General features: G+C 49.6%; 1 protein-coding gene across 1 annotated transcript in view; it reads right to left on the minus strand.

Annotated features, from left to right (window-relative positions):
- The window catches only part of PLXNA2 (plexin A2), a 221,652-nt gene extending 202,075 nt beyond the window's left edge, over positions 1-19,577 (minus strand). The window contains exon 1 of the mRNA XM_023198398.2: positions 18,810-19,577. The gene's annotated coding sequence lies outside the window, so the exon portion shown is untranslated. The remainder of the gene's footprint in view (positions 1-18,809) is intronic.
- Positions 19,578-23,297: the final 3,720 nt, after the last annotated feature.

Here is a 23,297-nt window from a genome sequence, read left to right on the forward strand (position 1 = left end):
GTGAAGGAATAATCATGGGTTTGAGCTGATTTTTCCCCACTGTCACCCTGATGGCGTCTATAATATTATTATTCAAATGCCCATGATTCTCATTGAGAACCAAGAGAGGAGAGAGTGGGGGTGAGGGGGTGGGGAACAGGGAGAGGGTGGGGAGAGAGGCTCATTTAATCTCCATGTGACAGGGCTGCAGGAGGTACGATTAGTCTTTTTCTTATTTCAGCTGTCACTCATGCACAGACACTGAAGATTGTTATTAGCGTATTTTATGCACGCGATTTAAAGGGAAAAGGGGGAGAGGGGTGAGGAGAGAAAGAATTTCCTACGGAAAATAACGGGACCAAAGGAACAATTTAGATGTCACTTCTGTACCAGCTGCATTTGCTTCATTAATCGAATGTCATTTTTTCCCTAGACTCTGTGCGGTTATGTGAAGCGAAGTGGCTATACCTTGCCCCAGAGTGAAGAAGGAAGGTGAGAGGAGAGAGTGGAGGAAAACAGATCTCTGCCTGCATGCACCCTTGGCAGCCTTCTCTGAGAAGGTGACACAGATGGCACTATGGCCCCTCTAGCAGGTGTCAAGACAAATTTGGGTGACAATTTCTACCCAGTCACCCTCTCTTACTATAAGAAGGTGGATCTCCTGCTTGTCTTCATAGATGCGATTCCTTTCACAGGTGGGATAAACTACATCCATGCTCCAATAACCAAGGAGTAGGAGATGGAAATTTGGGCACGCTCTCACAGTCCCAATCAGTAAAGAGGAAAGAACCCATGCTCGAGGCGGTGAGGCAGCAGGGACTGTGAGAAGGGAGCTGTGTGTGGCTCTCAGCTTTGGACAAGGCCCTTGGATCTTACATACGTGCGTGACAGTGAGGGACCATCCATCTCTGCAATGGGGGACAGAGGCAGGGTAACGAGGCACAAGTGCAGGGGCTGGGTTTTAGCAAGAAAGCAGGGGATTGAGTTAAAGGCTGAATTGTGTCCCCTGAAAATTCCTGTGTTGAAGCCTAACCCTAAGTACCTCAAAATATGTGAGACAGCATCTTTTGTTACTGTTGTTTTGGTTTGGGTTTTTTGAGACGGGGTCTCGCTCTGTCTCCCAGGCTGGAGTGCTGTGGCACGATCTCAGCTCCCTGCAGCCTCCACCTCCCGGACTCAAACCATCCTCCCTCATCAGTGTTAGGAACCACAGGGATCTGTGGGGCCACAGGCACATGGCTATGCCTGGTTAATTTTTAATTTTTTTTTTTTTTTTTTGTAGAGATGAGGTTTCACCATGCTGGCCAGGCTGGTCTTGAACTCCTGGACTCAAGCGATCCTCTAGCCTCGGCCTCCCAAAGTGCTGGGATTGCAGGCGTGAGCCACGGAGCCCGTCCCTGAGACAGGGTCTCTATAGAGGTAATCAGGTTAAGATGAGGTCACTAGGGTAGGCTCTAATTCAGTATGATCTGGTGTACTTATAAATAGGGGGAAATGTGGAGCCTGAGACAGACACCCACAGAGGCCAGCTGATGTAAAGAGACATCCACATCCTCATCTGACCATCTACAAGCTCAGAAGTGAGGTCTGGAACAGCTCCTTCCCTCACAGCCATCAGAAGGAATCAACTCTGCCGACATCCTCATATCCTCATCTCCGACTTCCCAGTTTCCGAACTTGGAGAAGATAAATTTCTGTTGCTTAAGCCACCTGGTCTGTGATACTTTGTTACAGCAACCCTGGCAAACTAATCAGCAGGGAGGAGAAAGGCAATCAAACTTCATGGTTCAGGAATTGTTCTTTTAAAGAAGAGGGGTGTGGGTGAGCATGCACATGCAGATTTGCAGAGATGGGGGGGTATCAACAGTCAGGAGCTGCTGACTCCTGCTGCCTTCACCCAGTCCAGAAAACAGTAGCCCAGAGAACTCACTTGCTCTGCCCCTGACAGCTTCGGGATGAGAATTAGGATGTGCTGATTTCTGCTATTCCTGCAGCGTGGACCCTACCCTTTTTTTTTCTTTCCTTTTTTTTTTCGCTTTTCCTACCCAGAAGAGTGAATCTACCACTTACCAGACCCCAAGGAGAGATCTCCCCTTCTCCCACCCCGGCTCCTCCTCCAGGCACAGGCCCTGTCCTGGGACCACTGCTTTTAACGTCAGGGAGAGATTTCTGTTGTTTTTTTTTCCCCCAGGTCTCCCAGTAGGCTCTGATCGAGCCGTGGAAACCACACCAGCTCTCCCAGGGCCTTAGCAAAACAGGCAGTGTTTGTCCTCTCCACTCACAGGCTATAAAAGTTTGGAGTTGTATCCCTGAATTATGAAGGGTTCCAAGATGTGCACTCATCTGAGGGACTGGCGGGAGCTCTGTTTCTTTCTGGGACACTGGCTGAGCTGGCTTTGCAAAGTCAAAACAAGATTCATTGCCCTGGGGCCGGGAGCAGGGAGATACACCGCCTGACCCTGCAGACCTGCCCCATATGTCATGGGCCTGTCAGAAATCTCCCAGAATTCCCTTTATTATCTAAAGGTCGCCACCCGGGCAGAGCTGAGAGAGCCGCATGGTATAAACTAAACTACAAGAGCAATCAATTTCAAGCGGCTGCCTTCCCTGCCACCCCATCCGCTGCTCCCCCTTCCTTAGGCTCTGCCCTCTTCAACCCCCTTTGGGGGAGGGTCAGGAAGGAGCCCTGCTTTGCCATGGCCACCTCGCCACTGGGTCAGAAAGAATTTCTCCAAATTAGCAGAGCTCTGATGCTATGAGAAGCAGGCCGTGGGAGCACTCCTGCCTTCTGTGCTAAGGGAGTCCAAGGAAGGTCATCCCACCTCTTGCCTGATTCTAACAGGACCCTATTTAAACCACCTTATCCGTTGAGTTGCTGTTCTGGTAGACATTATGGGATTAAAGGACAGAAAAAGGAATTCTCAGGCTCCTTCCAAAGGCAGGAAAAGGAAATAAAAGTAGGCATATGGCTTTGCTAAGCCAAGTCAAGATTCACGTTAGGAGACCTCATACTCTAATGACCACAAGTAGCAAATTACTAACAACTCTCATTTATTTTCTGGAAGAAAACAATGAAGAGTAGCTACTATTATTATCATTTATTAACCACCTGCTACATGGCACACTATGCTACATGCCCTGTATATGCTATCCATAGTTGTGTGATTACCTTGCAAGATGGACATGACTATCCCCATTTCACAGATGAAGAAATGGAATCTCAGGAAGCCTAACTTGACGAGTATCAGCTAGGAAGCCAAGATTGCTGAGGCCCATGCTTTCCCTACTACTCTACACTGCCTAGATTCTTAAGTCTTATTTTTCAGCCAAACCTTCTTATCACTGGTCTGGGAGAACTCACCAGAATGTTTAGTAAGATTTGGCAAGTACTTTATGTTAAAGGTCAAAACTTGAGGCTCCACAGTTCCATTTATGTCTACGCCGAGCTGATCCTTTATTTTGGTAACCGGGCAGTGATGGGGTAGGGCCCACAGGAGTCGTGGTTATCAAGCACCAGGTGGAATCCAGGGGTGGCAAGAGGCTTGCTAGCTTGGCAGCCACCTTTCAGAGCAATTCCAAATGATACTTTCAAACAGCCTGGAAATGTCTCTCATCTAATCTTCACTGTACAAGGGAGAGCCAGGGACTCTTTGAGGTTGAGATGGGGCAGGAGAGCAAGCTTAAAAAGTGCTCAACTAAAAGGCTAAATAAATTACAGTTACTCCATATAATGGCATATTATGCTGCCATTAAACATAACATTTTCAAAAATAATGACACTGCTCTAATTTACATTACTGGGAGGGAAAAGGAGGAACAATGATGGAGTAAGAAAAAACCAGAACAAAACACTAGGCATTCATCTCAACTGACCCTAAAATCCCACATACTCTCCTTTGAAGCTGTCCACATCTTTTTCTTCTTGAAGAAAAATGTTAATGGCTCCCAGGAGACCCAGGTGAGCGAACTTCCTGCTTTCTTTTGCAGACCTTCCATTCTACTTCCAGTGGCCTCACATGGCTGGCCACTGAAGCTCTCCAGGGACAAGAATGACTCCCAATCCGTGATGCTTCATCTCTATCTCAGGGACAGTGACCATTAGTGCCAGATGATGTGCACTTTTTAGCACTGCTCATTTCCAGAAGCTAGGGTTCCCAAAAGTTCAAAGGGCGGGGCTCTTCACCAGGAATCCCCATGCTGCCTCCCTGAAAATAATGCTTCTAAGACAGTCACATTGTCACCATCCAGGCCTTCCTCTGAGACGGACCCTGGTAAAACCCATTGGCAGCCAAGATCCAGCCACATATCTGCAATTTGTGCCTTGTTCTGCCTCATTTCTTGCGCCTCAGACCCACTGTCTAACTTTGCCAGGCACGTGGCCAAAGTGTGAAATCCACCTATGGAAACACCTTCTATGGCTCCTTGCTGTTGCCCAGATAGGCTAAGCACCCAAGTTCAAGTCCTTCCCCAGCTGGCTCTTCTTTCTCAAACCTCACTGCCCACCTCTCCCAGAGTGACTCCTCTCCCAACAAACTGGTTGGTCTGTTGAGTCCCCAAAACACCCTGCCCTGGAATGCTTGTTTCCACTCCCTTCTTTGCCTATCCATAGCCAGCCCATCCTTCAAAGCCTCATAAACCCTCTAGGGCCTCTCCACCTCCAATCTCTTCTCTCTCCTCCAAACTCGATTAAAAACTGCTGGTTTGGGCACACACTGATTCTAGCACACACTACATTGCAGCATTGGCTGTCTTTTTTATGTGACTATTTCCTATCTTCCCGTTGAATTAGAGGCCCTTTGAAGGCAGGAACAGTATCTCATGCTTCTTGGTATCCGTGCAGGGCTAGCATGATAACTTTCACTTCGCATTGTGCTCAGCCTGAATTGTCGAGAGCAGCGAGAGGCGGGGCCCGGGTGCTTATTTGCTTTCCCTCAGTGGACACTGTCCCTGCTAGTCGGCCTCAAGAAATGATTTGGACTAATACACTTGGCTCAGGGATCTGTCATGACTGATCTTCAGGAGGTAGTGAAGAAGGAGGTGGTGAATGATTTAGGAAGGATCCTGGCTATTATTTGCCTTGAACCCACTGGGTAAGGCTAGATGGGTGAGGTGGGAAGAAAGATGGAGAAGAATGGGAAAATACCAGCTCTGTCTTTGAAGAATGTATAATCCAGATCTGTGCAGGAAGAGTCTTTGCAAGAGCGCTCCAGAGTTGTTAACCATATAATATCATGGATCACATAAAAAGCATAAAATAATAAAAAATGAAAAGTTCTCAATATAAAGTAATCAACAGAGTGGGGTGGGGGAAGTCCTCTTGGAAGGTTCCAGAACAGGGTCTTCAACAAGGAGGTCAAACTCACAGTGCTGGATGGCACAGAGAAAAGACCTTGGCCTTTGGAGAGGGACCTGGGCTCAAGTCTCATTCTATCACTTCCGAGTTCGGTGACCTTGAACACGTTATTTAACCTTTTGGATCCTCACTTTCCTCAGCTGTAAAATGATACCTCACAGGGTTGTGGTGAGAATCAATGAAATAATGGATGTGAAATTGTTTTGTAAATTCTAGAGCTTTAAGTAAACAACAGTTACTCTTGTTTCTGTTTTTGGAGAAACACTGTACAAGGACATCATCTCCTGGGCTGCCTTGTATGATGGTGACAAACTCTAAGGGCTCTGTTTTAGCTTAAGAGAGCGGTGATCATTGTGCAGTAGAACGTGGTGACCCAGCACCTGCCTGTCGAGACCTAGTCCTCTCGGAAGAAAAAAACAGGGTGCTGCTAGTCCCACCTTCTCCCCATGCTGACCTGAGGTCTTGAGTAGCCATTCCCACCTTTTCTATCAGTGGTCCCATGACTTCCAGGCCACCCCTCCTCTCATGGCCCTCAGGTGATTTAGGACCACTTGTGTTGCTCTTGCTGGTTTGTCCAGGCACCTGTGGCAGCACAGAAGGGCGTAGAGGAGGAAAGAGGAAAACTGGTCCTGAGGAGGAGGAGAAGATGCTGAGATACCAGCTCCTTAGGCTGGGGCCTCGCATTCTCTGGGCCCTCCCATACAGGTCCGCCTTGGTACACAGGCTGAAGTTCCTCTTCCTTCCTTGTCTTTCCCTGCCTCTCTTTCTCTCTAGTGCTTTTCTGAACCAACAACCAGCCTTCCAATAAAAAAGCTCTAACTCCTTTTCAGGAGGAAGCTTCTTAAGCAGGCTATGTCCCCACCCTGTATCTTCCCACCTGCAGTTTCTATTATTTTTTTCTCTTTGTCTGAGACTCCCAGCTCTTGCAGTAGAGATCCTTAGCTGTCAGACAGCCTTTCCTAAATGACAGGCATTCTCACACTCATACACACCAAGCAAGGGGAGTGCCATGGAGCTGGATTAACGGGGCATGTGGAAACTGAGGGGTGGCTGGAACTCTGGGAAGAGGTCTGACCACTTAAAGATCTTTTCTGTGCCAAGAGGTACAGACACTTGGCCTGAAGGACACTTAAGCACCTTGAGTGGCATCAGCCCCTTGGTGAAGGAGCACAGGAAGTAGACATTTGAGACCCTCGAGGCGCTATCAGCCCAGCCCCGGACCCCTCTCGGATCCCTCAGCCCGCTGTGAGGGAGAGTGAAGGGTGCAGTTTTCAGAGAGGCTGAGACAGGGAGAGGAATGTGCTGATGGGGAGCAGGGTGGGAATGGCAGGCTGGGGAGGGAGGACCTAGGGCAGGAGATGAAAAGAGCTCCCTGAGTGAGAATCTGGCCCTGGATGATGAATGGGGTGTGAGAGAGAAGCCGGGAAAAGGGTAAACAGCCAGGAGGGACCCAGGAGGGAAGCAGGAGGGAGGGGTGAGGAGAAAGAATGTGGAGGTCAAGGAGCAAAGAAAATGCTCCTGGAGTGATTGACTCAAGATCCAACATGTTCCACACTGGATGAAGGCACATGTGCAAGCAGATGTGCCTGGCCACCCGCCCTCCCCTCCACACCCCTGCGAAGGTGTGAGCATGTCTGTCTGCTCTCCTCCCAGATGCATTCCATGCCCTCTGGAAAACCTTTCTTCTGATGTTTGGTTCTGAGTCTGCAAGGGACCCCACTGTAACATGAACATGTATTTGCGCAGTGATTTTACAATTTCCTAAAAATTTCACATGCATCATCCCACTAATGTACCCCTTACTCAAGCCGGTGAGGTTGAGAGCAGCATCTGCATCATCAGTTTACAGGTAAGAGGACTTAGGTATATTTGAGGTTGAATATTTTGGCAAAGGCACCAGATGTGAAAATGAGACTCGGACTTGGGGGGTCTTGGAGTTAAACATGTCACTTAGCTTCTCTGCTGCCTGGCGTTGCAGATGTCACCAACTGATATATCTTGGAAGAGATAACTTACTCAAGAGGACACTCTCTGCCTGCACATAAGCAATATTCTGCCCATAGCTGAGGATATCCTGTTACTACTCTTTGCGAATGGAGGTGGGGTCTAAGGATCTGTGACTCAGAGTTGAATTCTTGGGGACCCCCTGTGAATGATTAGAGGAAAAGGTCTGGGGCTGGGAGCTGCTGGCCATCCACTGAATGCCATTTGGCTCTTGCCCAGTTCGGGCAGGAGGGAAGGAAGGCTGGGGAGGGGCTGAGGCCTGGACATGGCCAGGGGCTTGCACAGGTGGTGGCAGATGGAAAGGATCCAAAAGCACAAATCTGTAAGGAGAGACCACGGTGCCAGTCTCCCTCTCCCCAGCCGGCCCTTTATTGTGGGAAAGAATGCTAGCTGCCAGCAACCCCTCTGAAGACCAAGCACCTCTACAGTCCCTATAGCCAGCCCAAGAACACAGGAGCCTCCTATCTGCCTTAGTCCTCTCCTTTCCCATCTCCTCCCAGCTCTCAGCCCTGGCCTTGCTGCTCTTCAGTTCCCAACAGTGGCAGATCACTGATTAATTCAGGGCTGTTTAATAACCCTTCTATTTCGATGAAACAAGCTGTCTTGTTTTCTTTATTTTTAACACTGACTTTCGTTTCTTTGCTAAGCATCTTACTGTCATTTAAATTTCTCTGTCTCCAACCAAGCTGATAATAGACTGGAGTGAGCAGCTGCTTCCATCCTGTTTATGACAATGATTAGAAGTTAGAGCTGTGCAAGCAGAGAATTGACCAAATCTTGGTTCAGAGGGGTCTGCTCCTGCTTGTAGAGGGAGTGTTAATTTTAACATGATTAGGAGAATTCTGGCTCCAGAGGAGACCAGGGCTAATCCCAGCCTAGCCTTCCTAGCACCCTGCTCAGAGGAGACTGCCATGGGCCTGAAGGTGTGAGAACCAACTTTACTTACTTTGTAATTCAACTGTATAGACCTGACACTCCACTTCATAACAGAGCCTTTTCCTCCACTGAGTTTGGATTTACTGAGCAGCAAACAGGGAAACTCAAGCTTAGAGAATTTAGGATGGGTGGGGCCCTCAGCTATCCGCTATGGTATCTCTGCTCTATGCAGGAATCTCTTCTTGAGACCTGGCCATCTTCTAGCCTCTGCTTGAATTCCCTAAATGTTGTAGAGCCCATTCCCTCCCTAGATAGCCTTTTCCAGGCTGGGATAGCTCTGATTAATCTTGCTCTTTCTTTCTTTTTGCAATACTTATTTGTGACTTGTAGGACCATGATTTGTGTGCATACCCTCTCTTGCCAGGTTGAAACCTCAAGAACCTGGACAGTGACTTGTCTCCCCGCTACCATACTCAGTATATGGATATTCTATAAACACTTGTTCAGTCAAATGAAATTATGCTGCATCAACTTTAAAATTTCTTGCAAGGAATGTACCTTTCTTCTCCCAGGTGAAGCTTCCTATTTTTCTCTATGCAGACAAATGTTGCCTCTTCCCATCCCCAGGCCAGGCACGGCTGCTTCCCCAGGGCCCTGCTTTTTCTTCCAGGACCCCAGGGACTGCATAGTTGGTGGAAAACTTGGCCAAGGAAGCTGGGGGCATGCAGTGGAAGTCAATTGGGTGGCCTAGACAAGGTTCTCTGGATCCCAGCACCCTTCATTCCCTTCAGGTCAGCCACAGCTGCCCGAGAATGCTCCCAGGTGCATGATGTGCAAATCCAATCTGGGCCGACCCTCCCTGCCTCTCATTCCCTCACAGCTTTGTGAGACTGGAGCTCTCTGCGCCTCCCAGCCAGCACAGTCTGCAGGCAGCTGCTTGGGTCATTGTCTCAGCCTCTTCAAGTTGTGAATGCTGAGTCTATAGAGACTGAAACACAAACAGTGCCCACAGTGCCTCTCGGGGAGGGAGGGGCAGCTCGGCCTTGCCAGAGCCATTGACTGTGCAAATATCAAGGCTTACTGTGGATGGAGGAAAGCTGGTTGGAGCTATTCAAAAGGGGGAGCTTTTTGACACCACACTGCCCAGCACCATGGAAGGGCTGTGGTGTGTGCTGAGGGCTGGCAGATGGGTAGAGGAGAGGTCAGTTCTCACACGGAATACTGCGTCATTGGGAGATGCCTGTCTGCTCAAAACCAAGGAAGAGAGAGATGGGGGAGGTCACTGGGCACAGTGCAGGGACAAGAGACTGGAGAGAAAAGGTAGCTAAGTGGGCAGATCAAGAGAGTGTGGTGGGTGAGGCTAGGGCAAACAAACCTCCTAGCAATTGGAGGGCAGTGAATGGCAGCTTGCTGTGTGACTCAGAGCAATGCACTTACCCAGTTTAGACTTGGGTTTCACATCCACTATGAGGGCCTGGGTAAAAGCTGCTATTAAACGCTCAAAAACATTTCCCAAGTATTCTACACCAAACACCTATTTATTCTGCAATTCAAACTCTTTCTTAAAAAATAATATTTAGAAAGGAAATCATCTTGCTGCCCCCATTTTCTGCAGGCTCTTGGACAGTGCTATGGGATGTTTAGGACTCTCCTCTCACAGGCCCCATCCTGCACTCTGCACTTCCAACAGGGACAAGTCTCTTTGTGGTGCTTGGGGAGCTTCTTGGCCTACTAGAAGACAGCTGATGCTTCTCCCCAGACATCCTGCTATGTTTTGACTGATGATCAGTACTACCAAGGACATGATCCCTGAGCCCCAGGGTCCAGTTTGGGCTCCTGGACTCCACTCCTGCTAATGCACTTTATGATGTGTTTGCTCCATCCATGTCCCTACCCCTAGGAGCTCTCTCTGCAGGAGAGATGCAAGCCCTGTTGCAGCCAAGCAGCCAGACGCCCATGAGCTCTGCCTTTTCTTCTTCCACGAAGGGTTGACTCCCATAGCAATGCCAACCTACCAATCCTATGACAGTGTCATTCGTGTCCACTCTTAGAGCTCTGAAGGCACTAAAAATCCAAGGGCGGCACAGTCAGAATTCAAATTCCAATCCCACTGGCTAAGTGTTGACCACAAGCCCTGAATGTAGTCTCCTTGCAGGGCCACCGTTGACTTTCTTCTCTATATCCCATCTCCACCAAGTATTCAGCCCTTTATACTTTAGCATACAGATTTTCTTTAAATGAAATCTTATTTTTCTCAGAAAATTCCAAACAAATTTGGAGAGAGAGGGGGAAAATAACCCTAGTTTTGCTTTCTATACCTGTTCCAAAATTTAGAATAATTTTCCCTGTTTCCAGTACTTGTCATTTTTCCAACTTACCTAATACCCTCTTCCTGGGCCTGACTCCAGAAACAAAGACAAGTGAGGGTGCTTGAGTATTCACTCCATTATACAGCCAGAGAAACCAAGGTGCTGGGTAAGGGGCAGGCGCCAATTCTGCTAGAGCGTAATTAACCTCTTATCTCTCTCCTGGGACCAGGGAACAAATGGAGGGTAAGCACTGGTCAACAGGTGAGAAATCTGTAGGAAGCGGGAAGGGCTACAAGTGTGAAGGCAGGCACTTAGTTCCTGTTTGATTCTTTGACACCAGGCTCCTCCTGACCATCTGCTCTCAACCATCTCAGTGGGGCCTAAACCTCCTGCAGGAGGGCGCTGGGAGTGGCTTCCAGCTCCCCATGCAGTTCAGATCTTTCTCTCTCAGTCTGTGGGCCAAGAAAGCTGAAGAACTTGACCCCCTGTGGGGGGGGTCACTCAGAATGGGGTGGTAGACTAGAATTTTGTTCATTTACGGAGACACCTCAGGGGGTGGGGTGTTTGCCTTACAGAAAACATGGTAGCCTGGGTTTTAATCTCACAGAGGGTGACGGGACTTGTTAGAAAGTTTTAGGCAGCGGGAGTGAGGGTGGGGCATCAGCGTCGTCAGGGCACTGTGAAATCCCCAGCCGGTCCTGCTCCTGGAAAACACCACTGCCCAAAAACATGGAGTGGAGACCTAGAATGAAGCTTTGCTGATTCACGAGGGGCCTCCTGTCTGTGGACAGGGAAGGAGCCTGGGTCTTCCTGTCCGGCTTGGGCTGGGCTCCCACTAAGAACCCCATTCTCAGTGAAATTCAAAAAATTGGCTCTTCTCCTTCAGGTATTTTTGTTCCTCAGGAGAAAAAAATGGGAAACCGGGGGAGCGGTCAGGGGAGGTGGGAGGTCAGAGGCCAACGTAATATTTACCCAGCCCAGCCGAGGCCTTTCGCTTTTATGAAGCAGGAAACCACTTCAAAGCGGCAACATCCCCTCTTGCCACTTCTGTCTGCCTGCTGGTCCTCCTGCCTCTACACCGCAAGGCAGGGCTTTTCTACCCACCCTTTCCTCTGCTCCTGAACCTTCTATCCTCTCTCCCTTAAAGGGTGGAACACGCTGCCTGGCCGGCCGCTCCCTCTAATCCCTGCTCAAAGGTAAAAAGACCTGCCCATAGTCACAGAGCAATCACAATCCATAGGCTCCCCTGACATTCTGAGCTGTCCCTGGCGTGCTCTTGTTCACTTAGTGAGTTTTCTACCACTCAGAGGCACTGGGGTTACAACTCCTCATCCAAAGCCCCATTCCACCACCAGAGCAGAAGCGGAAACGACGGCTAGGAAAGGTTCTAGAGACTGGGATCTAGTGGTTCTTTACATTGTGAAGGGGGCAAGAACTCCTTCTCTTCAGAAATACAAAACAACATGTACCCACATCATTCTTGAAGATATGGAATCTCCCAGGTTTCACAGGCCTCTTGAAGCCTAAGTATGGTCTTAGCTCTGCACTTCCCAGTGCAGGGGTCTGTTCCCTGACAGCATCACTGATGTGGCTCCCCCAGCCTCAGACAAGGTGCAGGGAGAACATGACCTTCCTTTATAGGATTAGAGACTATCTTTGAGTTGAAATCTTCCTCCTTCTAACCTTTCTCCATTAGTATCCCTCTGCCCTCTTTGCGGACAGAAAGCTTAAAAGAGAATGGCTACCTTCTCTTTGAGTTGAAATCTTCATCCTTCTAACCTTTCTCCATTAGTATCCCTCTACCCTCTGAATGTACAGAAAGCTTAACAGAGAATGGCTCCTTCTCCAGATAGCAAGCACACGGCAGAGGCAGCCCGAGGAGTGGACAGACTCCCCTGCCCAGCCAGGGTGTGGGGATAAAATCCAAATCTTCCCTCTCAGGTCCTTCCATTTAATAACTTCATTCAGATAAGAGTAGGTGCATAATAGCAGGATTCTGAGCACTTAAATGTGAATGTGGATGAGTAATATTATTTCCTGAGGCACCACACTGGCCTCTACACGCCAGCTCCAGAAGTACCAGAAAGGGATGCAATTTGCATAGAATACAACATGAAAACCCTTGGGAGTGTGCACCCTGGAGTCCTTGCTCTAGGATGTTGACTAATAGAAAACAACTCCAATGCTGTCCATTTACAATCCTCAGAGAAGAATGAGGGAAAAATCGGGTAAGTAGGGGTAGCTGTGAGAGGCTGGAGCCCGCAAGAGCATTAAATAGTCATCATTCTTCACCGGAAACTGTGAGGTTCTCCAGCACCTCTGAGTCTCTCCTGGAAATCTTCATCTCCCATGACTTAAAGCAAAGGCTTTGAGGAGCTGTCTGCTCTCACTTCCTCTGACCCCTAGTACACATTGTTAATGCCATTCTGCCTTTTACTGCAGGTATTTGGGGGTACTTGGCTTATGCAATTTCTTCCTTCACTCCCTTAATGCCCTGAAGGTAGGATCTCTTACTTTTTCATCCTTGTATTAGGAGGGAGGTACCACATTCTTGGCACCACAGAGATGATCGATCCCTATTTATTTAAACTTAAATGAATTCCAATTCCCGCTTTCAGTGTCATCCTATTTGGTTTAGTACAAAGGGCAAGAATCTCTCCTTCTTCTCTCCCTCTATACTACAGTTGAGAGGGAGGCTGTTTAGATAGAACAAGAGAAAGCCTGGGAGAACAACTCCTCCAAGAGGGCTGGGAGGGCCTGGGGTTCCTCTGTCAGAAGCTTCTGTCTTCTCAAAGCCTCGGAGAGAATGTGTGTGTGTTGGGAGGCACGGAGGAGACAGGCTCATTCACCAGCTCTTCACTCAGAGCCCTGGGATCCCTCCTCCTCTTCCCTCTGAAAGACAAGTTGAACTTTCCAAGGGCAACTCCACTGCCTTTTATCTCTCACCCTCAAAGTAATTTTAGCCAAAGAAAAGCAGAATTAAACTTTCATAACACGATACATTTATCTTGTTTTTTTCTTTCTTTTCTCTATCCTCCCTTCCCCCTGCCCTGACCTCCAGGTACATCTGAGCTAAAGCAAACCAAGATGAACTATCAGGGGATGCTATCAGATCGGAAGAGACGCTGCTAAGCTCTGGCCTCCTGCCCATCCCAAAACTTCAATATTTTTCCATGCCCCTTTTAGGCAGTTATTATCTCCTCAGATTAGAGAAGCCTCTGGACTCTGCTGTCTCTCAATATTGTCCTCTGCTGAAATGAAAGGGGGAATTCTAATTCAGAGAAAGACTCCCACAGAGAATATGAAGAAAAAGATTAAATCAGCGATACAACACTGACATGCATTCAGTTCCTGAAAGGTCTTTAAAAAAAAAGTCTCCTCAGGAGCAGTTTTGCTACCACATGAGAGTCTCAAAAATCTGCATTTAGGGAGTTGGGAGATGGGAAGGCATGTAAAGGCCCTTCGGGGATGGGCCAGAAATTTCTGTTGCTGATAAGCACTGGCAAGGGCCTTTTGGCGCGCCAGCCAGCAGATTGGACTGCCTGTTGAGAATGCACTCCCTCCCTGCCACCCACCCCTAGACGTGACCTGTTGGGGCAGGCCTCTCCGGAGCTGCTCACAACACATGCACCCCTGCTTAATGCTGCAGGCGCCTTCTCATCCTCTGCAAACAGACAGAGGCCCAAAGGTCTCACTGGCAATAGGACCCTACCAGTTGTGGTCTCTGGGAAGTGACAGCTGGAAGTTTCGAATATATCTCATCTATTAATATGTTTTTTCTTCTAAAAAAAAAAAAACACACACACACACAAAAGCCACTGTTTTGGGCCAAGCCTGGCTTTCAAGAGTCCCCTCTAGTGGAGATAACCTGCTACTTCGGCTTCCCAGTTCAGCCAGGAGCCTCCCTGGCCCGGGAAGATTCAGAAAACCCCCTTCCGCCTGCAAGGCTCTCTTTCCCACTTTCTCTTTATGTTCGCTATGAGCTCTGTCTGCCCCCATTCACACCGTCAGTCTCTCTGTCTTTATCTTCCCTTGCTGTCTCCCTCCTTCTCTCCATTTATCTGCGCCTGTGCCCATATCTTGACTTCTGTCTTTCCACATGTGCCTTTGCTCCTGTATCTTGATTTACATCTTCCATCCACCTGCTGGTTTCCTCTGACATTCAGGATTCCAGGTCTGACTCGCTAGGAATGCCTTGGGAAGGACTTGGACCACATGGACTCACCTCAAAGGGCCAAAACAGCTACCCACAAGCCAGATCCACAGTGAGAAGCACTATGAAAATCCTAGTGGTTATAGAGCTGTCTATAACCTGAGCTCAGAGCTCCTGCTCCAAATCCTGTGTGAAGCCAGTCGCTCCCTTCAATAGCTTCTCCCCACCTCCCTGCCTGCTTCCCAGTCTCTGACACATGCCCTGCCCTGCAAACGACTGGCAATGCCTGGGTAAAGGGACAACTGGCAGTGGGTAGGAAGAGTATGCTAGGGCAGGGGAAGAAGGTGAGGAAGAGCTGAGTGGGGGTCAGAGGCTGAGCCTGGGGCTGTGGCAGGACACTGGAGACAGAGCGAATGTTAAGCTGGGGTGAGGAGGGGGGAGATGGGGGAACACCTGCTGGTCCTCTGAGTTTTCCAGAGATATTCTTTCACCCAAGAGGGAGACAGAACCAGGGCAGGGAAGGCGGTTAATGGTTAACCAACTGTAGGAGCAGAGAACTTTTGCACTGCTCAGGCCTCAGCCATTTATTTCAGCTCTGCACCCTTCCTTCCTCCTCTCCCCTTACACTCTTACCCAGCAGGGACCCTGCTCCCCAACAAAGGACTTTCTCGCCTCTATTTGTGCCCTCCAATTCCAGATGGAGCAGTGTGGAGCTAGATAAAGAGGTTCCATATGCCCAAATGCTAGGGAATGACGCCCAGGAGAGCCTGAGGGCTAAGCCCAGGAGGACGGGGGTATGCTCTTCTTACCAGCCATCCCTCCCTCGCGCCTTGGGACCAGCTGTTTGACCCTGGGAAGAACTGCCTTTCTCTCTGTCTCCACAGGGCTCACCTTTAGAAATGACCAAAAAAGAAGTGGATGCACACCCACCCCTCATTTACTCTAATCAGGCATGAAATCTTTGTAACGAAGTGAAAAAACTGTTAAGGGAACCGGTTCCATTCATCATTGTTTGAACTGAACATATGTGAAGGGTAGAAATAGAATATTCACATATAATGAATTGATAACAGACTGCCCCTGGGTGGGGTGATGGTGATTGGGGCTGAGGGGGGAATGCACATGAGCTGTAAAACTCCCAGCACCTCAAAGCCTGTTTCTACCAGTTTCCCTATGGACAGTCCTGAATTATTTCTAGTTAACAGACTGTAACACAATGCTGCAGTCTCTTTATGATCAGAATGGGAGTGTGGGGTGGGGGGCTGGCTAGGGGCTCCTTGCCTCTCCATTTGCCATGATGGACAGAAGTATATTATGCCTCAGTTCGTGTGTGCGGAGACAGCTGTGTGGCAATGCAGGGAGACAGCTGGTGGTGGTGGGGAGGTACTGTTGGAGACAGGAATTGCCTCCCCCACACCAAACCCTATATCTTAGGGAGGCAATCATAGAAAATGAGGTAGGATAGAAACTATTAAACCCCCAAACAGTGACAACTCCAGCACCATAAATATTTCATAGCACCTAAAGTGGTGAGTTTAGGCTGCTGTCAGCTGCTGCCTTGTATATTTAACCATGTCACTGGTTTCCCCTCCTGCTCTTGTGTTTTCTTATAACCTGCCCATGAAATAAAGATTAGCTGAGTAATCAGAAGTATTTGTAAATGGGAAAGGGACCTAGGAAACAGGTAGCTGTTCTTTGAGTGCTTTCTTTTTAACCTCATTTTAAGTGCAGACTTCAGTAAAACAGATGGTGAATGAACTTTTACATTCGCCGCATCTGCAGCTTTTGATGGTCAAGAGAGTTGCAGGGTAAATGCTCCCCTGGTGCTCTGAAGACAGGGGTATGTATTCAGACCAGGTCTGAAAGGGGGGCCACCAACCTTGTAATGGCATGGTTTTGGGTGATGGACGTAAGACACTGCCATACTCTTCATTTAGACTTGGGCTGAAAAGCTAGCCAGCCCCCCAGTCCTGCTCCAGGCTTCGAGGGACCCCTGTCCTTATGCCCTGTCAAAAAGAAGGACCAGCTGGGATTTCCTTGGCAGACTCATGGTCCCTGGGTAGAGGAGATCTCCTGGTACTTTACCACTGCTGCTCTTCAGCATCTTCCCTGCACATCGCTCCAAATGTCATTTCCATTTAACTGCTTTGCAAGCCAATTTGCCCCCATCCTAATGCAATTTGCTGAGGACAGTGAGGGAGCAGAGAGGGCAGTCTGCATTGCCCTCCCTTTATCAGCGGGTCCCTGAAGAGGATCAGCTGCAGAGTGGAGGGAAATAGCTCCTTTAGGTAATGCTGGCTGGTGGCAGCAGGGGCAAGTTCTGGGATGAGGAGGGGTTGGTGGTGATGCCGGGTGGAAGAAGGGGAATGAAAAACAACTTCGCTAGGGTATTTTCAGATTCCACTCTGTTTCCTTGGTTCCCTACCCTTTCTCCTCACTGCCCCTTCAGCCCCCAGGACACCAGCGAGGAGAGATCCCAGGTAATTAGTTCAAATGGTTCTCTGTGAAGAGAGAGGGAAGTTAATGAATTCTTCTCTTTTCTTGCCTGGAGGTCAGAGGGGAGAGGGCTGCAAGAAACTCTGGGAGCTTTCTGGGGTGATTGCATAAAAGTTGTGCATTTCAGTTAGGAATAGCTGAATTCCTCCAGCCAAGGTTATCTCTTCCTGGCGCTCAGTAGAAGGTCCCAGAATCCAAAGTCAACCCAGAAGGAACAGTGAAGTTTCAATGTCTAGGAAAGAAGCCCAGCAAAGGAGGGAGACTGCTATTGTGTGGGGAGAGGGGAGAGCTAAACCTGACTCGTGCTCTCAAAGTGTCCAGCCCAGGCCAGCCAAGATACTCATCTTGGCCTGCCGCTTATAAGCCTTGTCCACTGTGCACGTGAATGGAAGGAAATGAATGTGACCCCAAATTTCTGTGGGTTCCTCCAAGCCGATGGGCCCCCAAGTGACTGCCTCAAGCTGTGATTGGCAGTCCCAATCCCCTCAAACTGATCCTGCCTTCATGTCCCTTGGGTACCTTCTATGGTGTGCCACTGTCACTCTACGATCTTAGATTCCTACAGGAATCCTGTTCATATGTCCATTGCCCACCTCTTGGGGCTCTCATTTCTAGACCCTTGCTGACCTAGAACCTCAAATCTCTTATCCAACTTCCTCTCCCCCATTATTTCTATCCCTCCTGAGCAGAGCTGAGTTTGAGTAGGTAGGTCCCACTAGGGCAAGGGTCATTCCAAACAGGTGGACACTTTTTCGGGACCTAGAATGGTAGTTTCTGGTGACTGTCTGGGCATCTAGGCTATGATTGGCATTATAGAGACTACACGTGGGATGGATAAAAAGGGCTAGAACTTTCTAGGATCCCTACCTAACTTGTGGGGTGGGGCAAGAAAGAGCACATGGAAGGAAATATTCTCAAATGGTTCGTAAGGAGCCTCTGGGACCCTAAGCAAACTCCCATTTCAACCCCCAGCAGTCGCATAGTCCTCAAACTATGGGGCTGGACCCCTGCTGGGCGATACACCGCAAAGGGAGTCCCGGGAGATGAAACACTTAGACCCATTCAGTGCCTAGGAATCTCTCCCCGAGCCTTATGGAACCCGCGCAAATGATGTTTTCCCCTTTCCCTGATCTCCAGTCCCGGATCTGAAGGGACAGCCGGCGGCCACCAGGGACTCTGGCACTGGAGTGAACGCCCCCAAATCGATCGCTGGCCACTGTGGCTTTGGGTTGTCTCGCTGGTGCCACCGAGGCCCTCTTTGGGCTCCAGCTCTCGGGACAGCCTTGCCACCCCGAGCTCCCCAAAGCCGCAGAGCGCCGGCAGGTGCGCGGTGGAGGCGCGCCGCGGAGCGCTGCTGCCGCCCTCGGCCCGCGGCCGGGAAGCCTGCGGGCGGCCGGCCGGGAAGCCCTGGGCGGGAGGCAGCGGCTCCAGTGAGCCTGAGATCGCGCGCACGCCGCGCTCCGGCCCGCGAAAGTGGCCGAGCCCACACGGAGACTCGCCCGCCGCGGCCAAGCCCGGTTGCCTGGGGCCGGGACCCCAAAGAGGCGGGTGCGGGAGAAGCCGCCACGGGTGTGCGCGCCTGTGGGGAGAAGGCTGAAGGCGCTGCCGACTCCGAGCGCCCGGCCCAGCCGCCGCTTACCCAGCTCGGCGACGTCGGTCTGTCCTTCCGTCCCCGCTCCGTCTGCCTCGGCCGCCGGCTGCTGAGGGCGGCGCGAGGCCCCTCTCCCTGCCCGCAGCTCGGAATCAGGGAGAAGATCAAATCCACATGGAGTCCAAATTCATTAAAATCCACGTCAAGCCACCAGCCACTTATCTGTATTCCTGAAGTCGCCCCGCGGTCTCCGCTCCGCGCGCCCCTCAGTCCTCCGTCGCCCCGCAGCAGCCCCGCTGGGCGCTGTCGCCAGCTCGCAGGGGGCACCCGGAGGCGCCGAGGGGGCGTGTGGGGGTGGCCGGCGGTGTCTCTCGTGGGGAAGAAGCAGAGCCCCGGCTGTCTTCAGATTTTTCCAGCGCGACTTTCCGGGCTCCTCTGACATCAGCAATCCGGGCGCTTCCTTCCCTTCTTGCTCTCCGGTTCGTTCACAGTCCCATTTCCTCCGGGAGCCTGGCTTTCCAGATCTATTTCGAGGTTTGCTCCGCCGGCTGCGGCGCTCGCGCTGCCTACCGTTCCTAAGCTCGCGGGGTCTCTCTCCGGATCGCTCGCCCTCTCGGCTGAAAAATTCCCAGCAACTGCGCTCCGCTGCCCTCCTGCTCCAGTCTGGCGCGGATGCCTCTCAGCCCGGCAGCTCTGGCTCCCGCGGTGGTGGCGGTGGCGGCGGCGGCGGCGGCGGCGGCGAGGGAGCCCTGAGCGCCGGCCTCCCTATTTTACCATGCAGCTCATTATCATAGAGGCCGCGCGCGTTAACCCCCTCCCCGCCGGCCGCGGCAGCCCGAGCTGGGGCCGCGCCCGCTGCTGGCACCGCCCGCCACAGCCAGCCCCGTGTCCCCTCCCCCGCCCGCACGGACTTCCTCCTCCGCAAGCTGTCAACAAAGGAGAAGCAGGTTTGGCATCCGGAGGCCGCTCTGCTGCCTGTCCTGCGCCCAGCTCAGCCCGGACCCATCGGCCACCTTAAGTAGCCAAGGGGGCAAGGAAAATGCTGCCAGGGCCCGGGAATTTGAGTAGGGCCTTGCGAGCCCAGCTGGTTTAGCCCCCGGTGGGGATAGAAGGTCGAGCATTGGGGTTAGCGGGGAGCTCAGGACACAGGAAGAGTGAGGGCAGTAGGGACAGGGACTCCCCCGCCATTCGCATCACCTGTCACCGCGCACATCCTGCACACCTCCCTCTTGATCTTTGAGTGAGGGGTGAGTAGGGAGGAACGGGGCTTGTCTGATGGGGTTGAGACTAGAGTCTGGGAATTTGTGGGAGCAAATTTCCTCTTCCTGTAAATTAAAAAAAAAAAAAGGCCAACAAGCTGTCAAATAAGGCTTGAAGTTGTTGATATTATTATTATTGCAACCAGAAGATGAACCTTGCTCTGAATTGAATCTCAAGCTTCCAGCCCTGATAGGGATCCTGGGCATCTGATAAGTCCCGACTTGGATGGGGGCATTGGGGACTGGAGAAGAGCTTTCTATATCCAATTCAGAGAATCTTTTTGGCAGGGGAATCAGAGGGGTGGCGATAAGATAACTTATTTTAATAACCTAAGGTGAGAGGTTTCAGGATTCTGGATGACAATGCCTCAGTGCCCTCAAGGCCACTGATTCCTTGCTACCCAGTCGCAGTAACTCCGTAGCTTCTAGACACTGCTTTTCGGAAGGGGCCTGCAAGCTGGACCCCAGCGAGTTCGCAGGGTCTGCGTAGTCCCTGCTCGCGATTAGAGCGCACACGAGTTTACTCCTGTCCAAGTACTCTGATAAGCTTCCTCTACTGCCCTCTCGTGGCCACAGTCCTCAGTGGTATAAATCGAAAAACAACATAAATCACTGCAGAAAACCTAAAAGCAATTGCACGAAATTCTTAGAGCAGTAGGGGCAGAAGAAAGGAAGGAAGGGAGGGAGGGATGAAGAAAGGGAGCCAGAGAAAAGAGAGAGAGAGAAAGAGAGGAAGAAGAAAAGGAAATCTGGATTAACCAGTCATCTCCAACAATCGTTCATTCAATACAGGACTGGGGGATTCAGGCTTTACTCCAGTATCTGCAGAAATCAGCTAATTCTTCAAAAGTCCTTCACTGTAATTAGCTGAAATTTGTGTTTCTGTAACTTTCACTGGTTCCTGCTAGTTTTGTCCTGTGGAGCCACAAAGAATCTGTCTAAGCTGTGTTGCCTGATCCATACTTGTTCTTTCCTTCAAACTTCTTTAAGAGCATTTATTGTTGGTAACACACCAATAAATTATCATATTTACCCTGTATTATTATTTATTTATTTTTATAAGTAGATCTTGTCTCCCCATGCAGACAGTCTAGTTGATCCCTTTATCTCTGGGTAGACTGAATCTAAACCACAATTTCTTAAGAAAGATGATTTGAAGAAGATGCTAGAAGATTTTGGAATACTTCCCCCATTTGTTCATGGAGTCTGGCCAGCTACACCTAAGACCAGCAGTGGTAGGATTGGAGACATCTAATTGATAAAGCTCCAAGCTGAAAATTAGGGCCCTCTGGTTCTAAATCAAGTGCTGTCTGACTCTGGAAGAGGTCACCTCTCTTCCCCATGCCTCAATTTAATCACATCTTGGGAAGATTATGATACAATTTAAATAATTTTCTCATACACCCCTCCAGCCCCACTCCTGTGGTCCAGAAATAAATCCTAGAATGAAGAGCAAGGAAGCATAAAATGAAACAGACTCCTCCACTCACCCCATCTTTTACCCCCACGCCTCCCCTCTGTTTCCTGAATAAAGGGAGAGAAAGAGGGAACACAGGCGGGAGAACACATTGCGGCTGACAGGGTGGCACGATACCATCCAGATTCCACATTGCCACTGAACAGGGTCTAAGATCTGAGTCCTGTGAGACTATGGAAGAGCCTGTGGTCAGCATAGCAATGGAAAGAGCGCTAACTTGATCTACTGGGAGGTACCCTTGATGAAGTACCTCTAACTTCTCTAGGCCATGGTTTGTCCATCTGTAAGATGGGAATTTCTGTCTTCACTCTCCAGACAGCTGGGGGAATTAAAATAAATATATGTAAGAGTGTTGGAAGAATTAATAGTATCATCGAAATGGAAAGATTGTTGTTATATTTAGTTCTAATAGGCTAGAATAAATATGGATCTTATTAGCTAAACATCTAATTATAATAACATGCTCTGAGAAATTAAAAAAAAAAAAAAAAACCTTGGGTTCGTATTTAGATTCGACATTATCTGAGACAACAGCGGTATACCTGAACCTCTAGTCTTTACATCTGCTCATTCACCTTCTCCCTTTGATCTGGGTATTCATTCATTTATTATGCAAATATTTATGAAGAGCAAATTTACTAAACTTCTTCCTTTAACAGAACTATATATAGTTCATAATTACTGCTTTGGCACATATTTTTAAAGAAAGCATGGCAATAACCCTATAGATTCTATACCCTCAGATCCATCTCTTTCTGAGGTTTCCTGTTTTCTTGTATGTTTCTGGCCTTCACTATATTCTTCTTCATTCTGTCCATCTGATATCAGACCCACAGCCCTTGGGGACTGACCAGTCCTCTGTCAGGGCCTTGTAGTTCATCCTCATTTCCATCTGGAAGGATAGACGTAGTGCAACACATTTGTGAGCAGGCTGTAGATATTTAACAAATATTTTTCAAATGAATGAACAAAATAATGAATGGGGAAATGTTTATCTTATGCCAAATTCTCATCTTCGGAAAATCGTAGCACACTCAACAGGGTTCTCCATTCACCCCCACCTACCTAGCTTCCCTAGTCAAGACATTCCTGGAACCTCACCTTGAAAGTCATTTGTCACTTCTGCATTCTTGTTCCAGGCCCCAGGCCTCCTTTTTGCTTGTCAAAGAAGCAAACTAAGAAACTCGATGGATTACTTAAGCAAGAGAATGAGAGAAGTAGGAGAGGCCAGGGCACCAGCATTCTGGAATGCCACAGAATGTTTTCTGTGAAGAATGAATATTTCTCCTGTGGAAGGCAGGTTTGGCTAAGCTGCTCCCACCTGCATTTCCCAGGCTGGGAGCAGGCCTTGGCCCTGGAAAGCAAGCTCTTAGGCTTTGGGGAGCACAAGCCCAAATGGGCAGCTAGCCCATCCCCAGGGGAAGTCCTTTCTGTCACAGCAGCAGCTCCAGCCCCACAAATAGATGCCAGTACAGTAGCCCCTCGGATCACAGGAGGTATTTTTGGTGCTGGAAGCCAGGCACACTTTGGCAGGCTTTCAGCATCAAGTCTGTTCCCCTTAGAGGTGGGGGGTGGCAAGCTATCAGTGTTTAGCATGGGAATGCTGCCTGCGAGTGTGTGCATGCATATATTTACGGTGCCTTGAGTTGGCTGGGAGGTGGTCTCAGGAGGATGTGTGCCTGGACCTGTGCTTGGGAGCCAAGGGAGCTCCTGCTTGCCAGTGTCAGAGAGCAATGTTTGGATGTTGTACTGACTGTTGCCCAGTTTGTATCTGGCTCCCAAAGTTGAGACTACTGATGC

This window comes from Piliocolobus tephrosceles, chromosome 1 (genome assembly GCF_002776525.5).
Source record: "Piliocolobus tephrosceles isolate RC106 chromosome 1, ASM277652v3, whole genome shotgun sequence".
NCBI lineage: Eukaryota > Metazoa > Chordata > Mammalia > Primates > Cercopithecidae > Piliocolobus > Piliocolobus tephrosceles.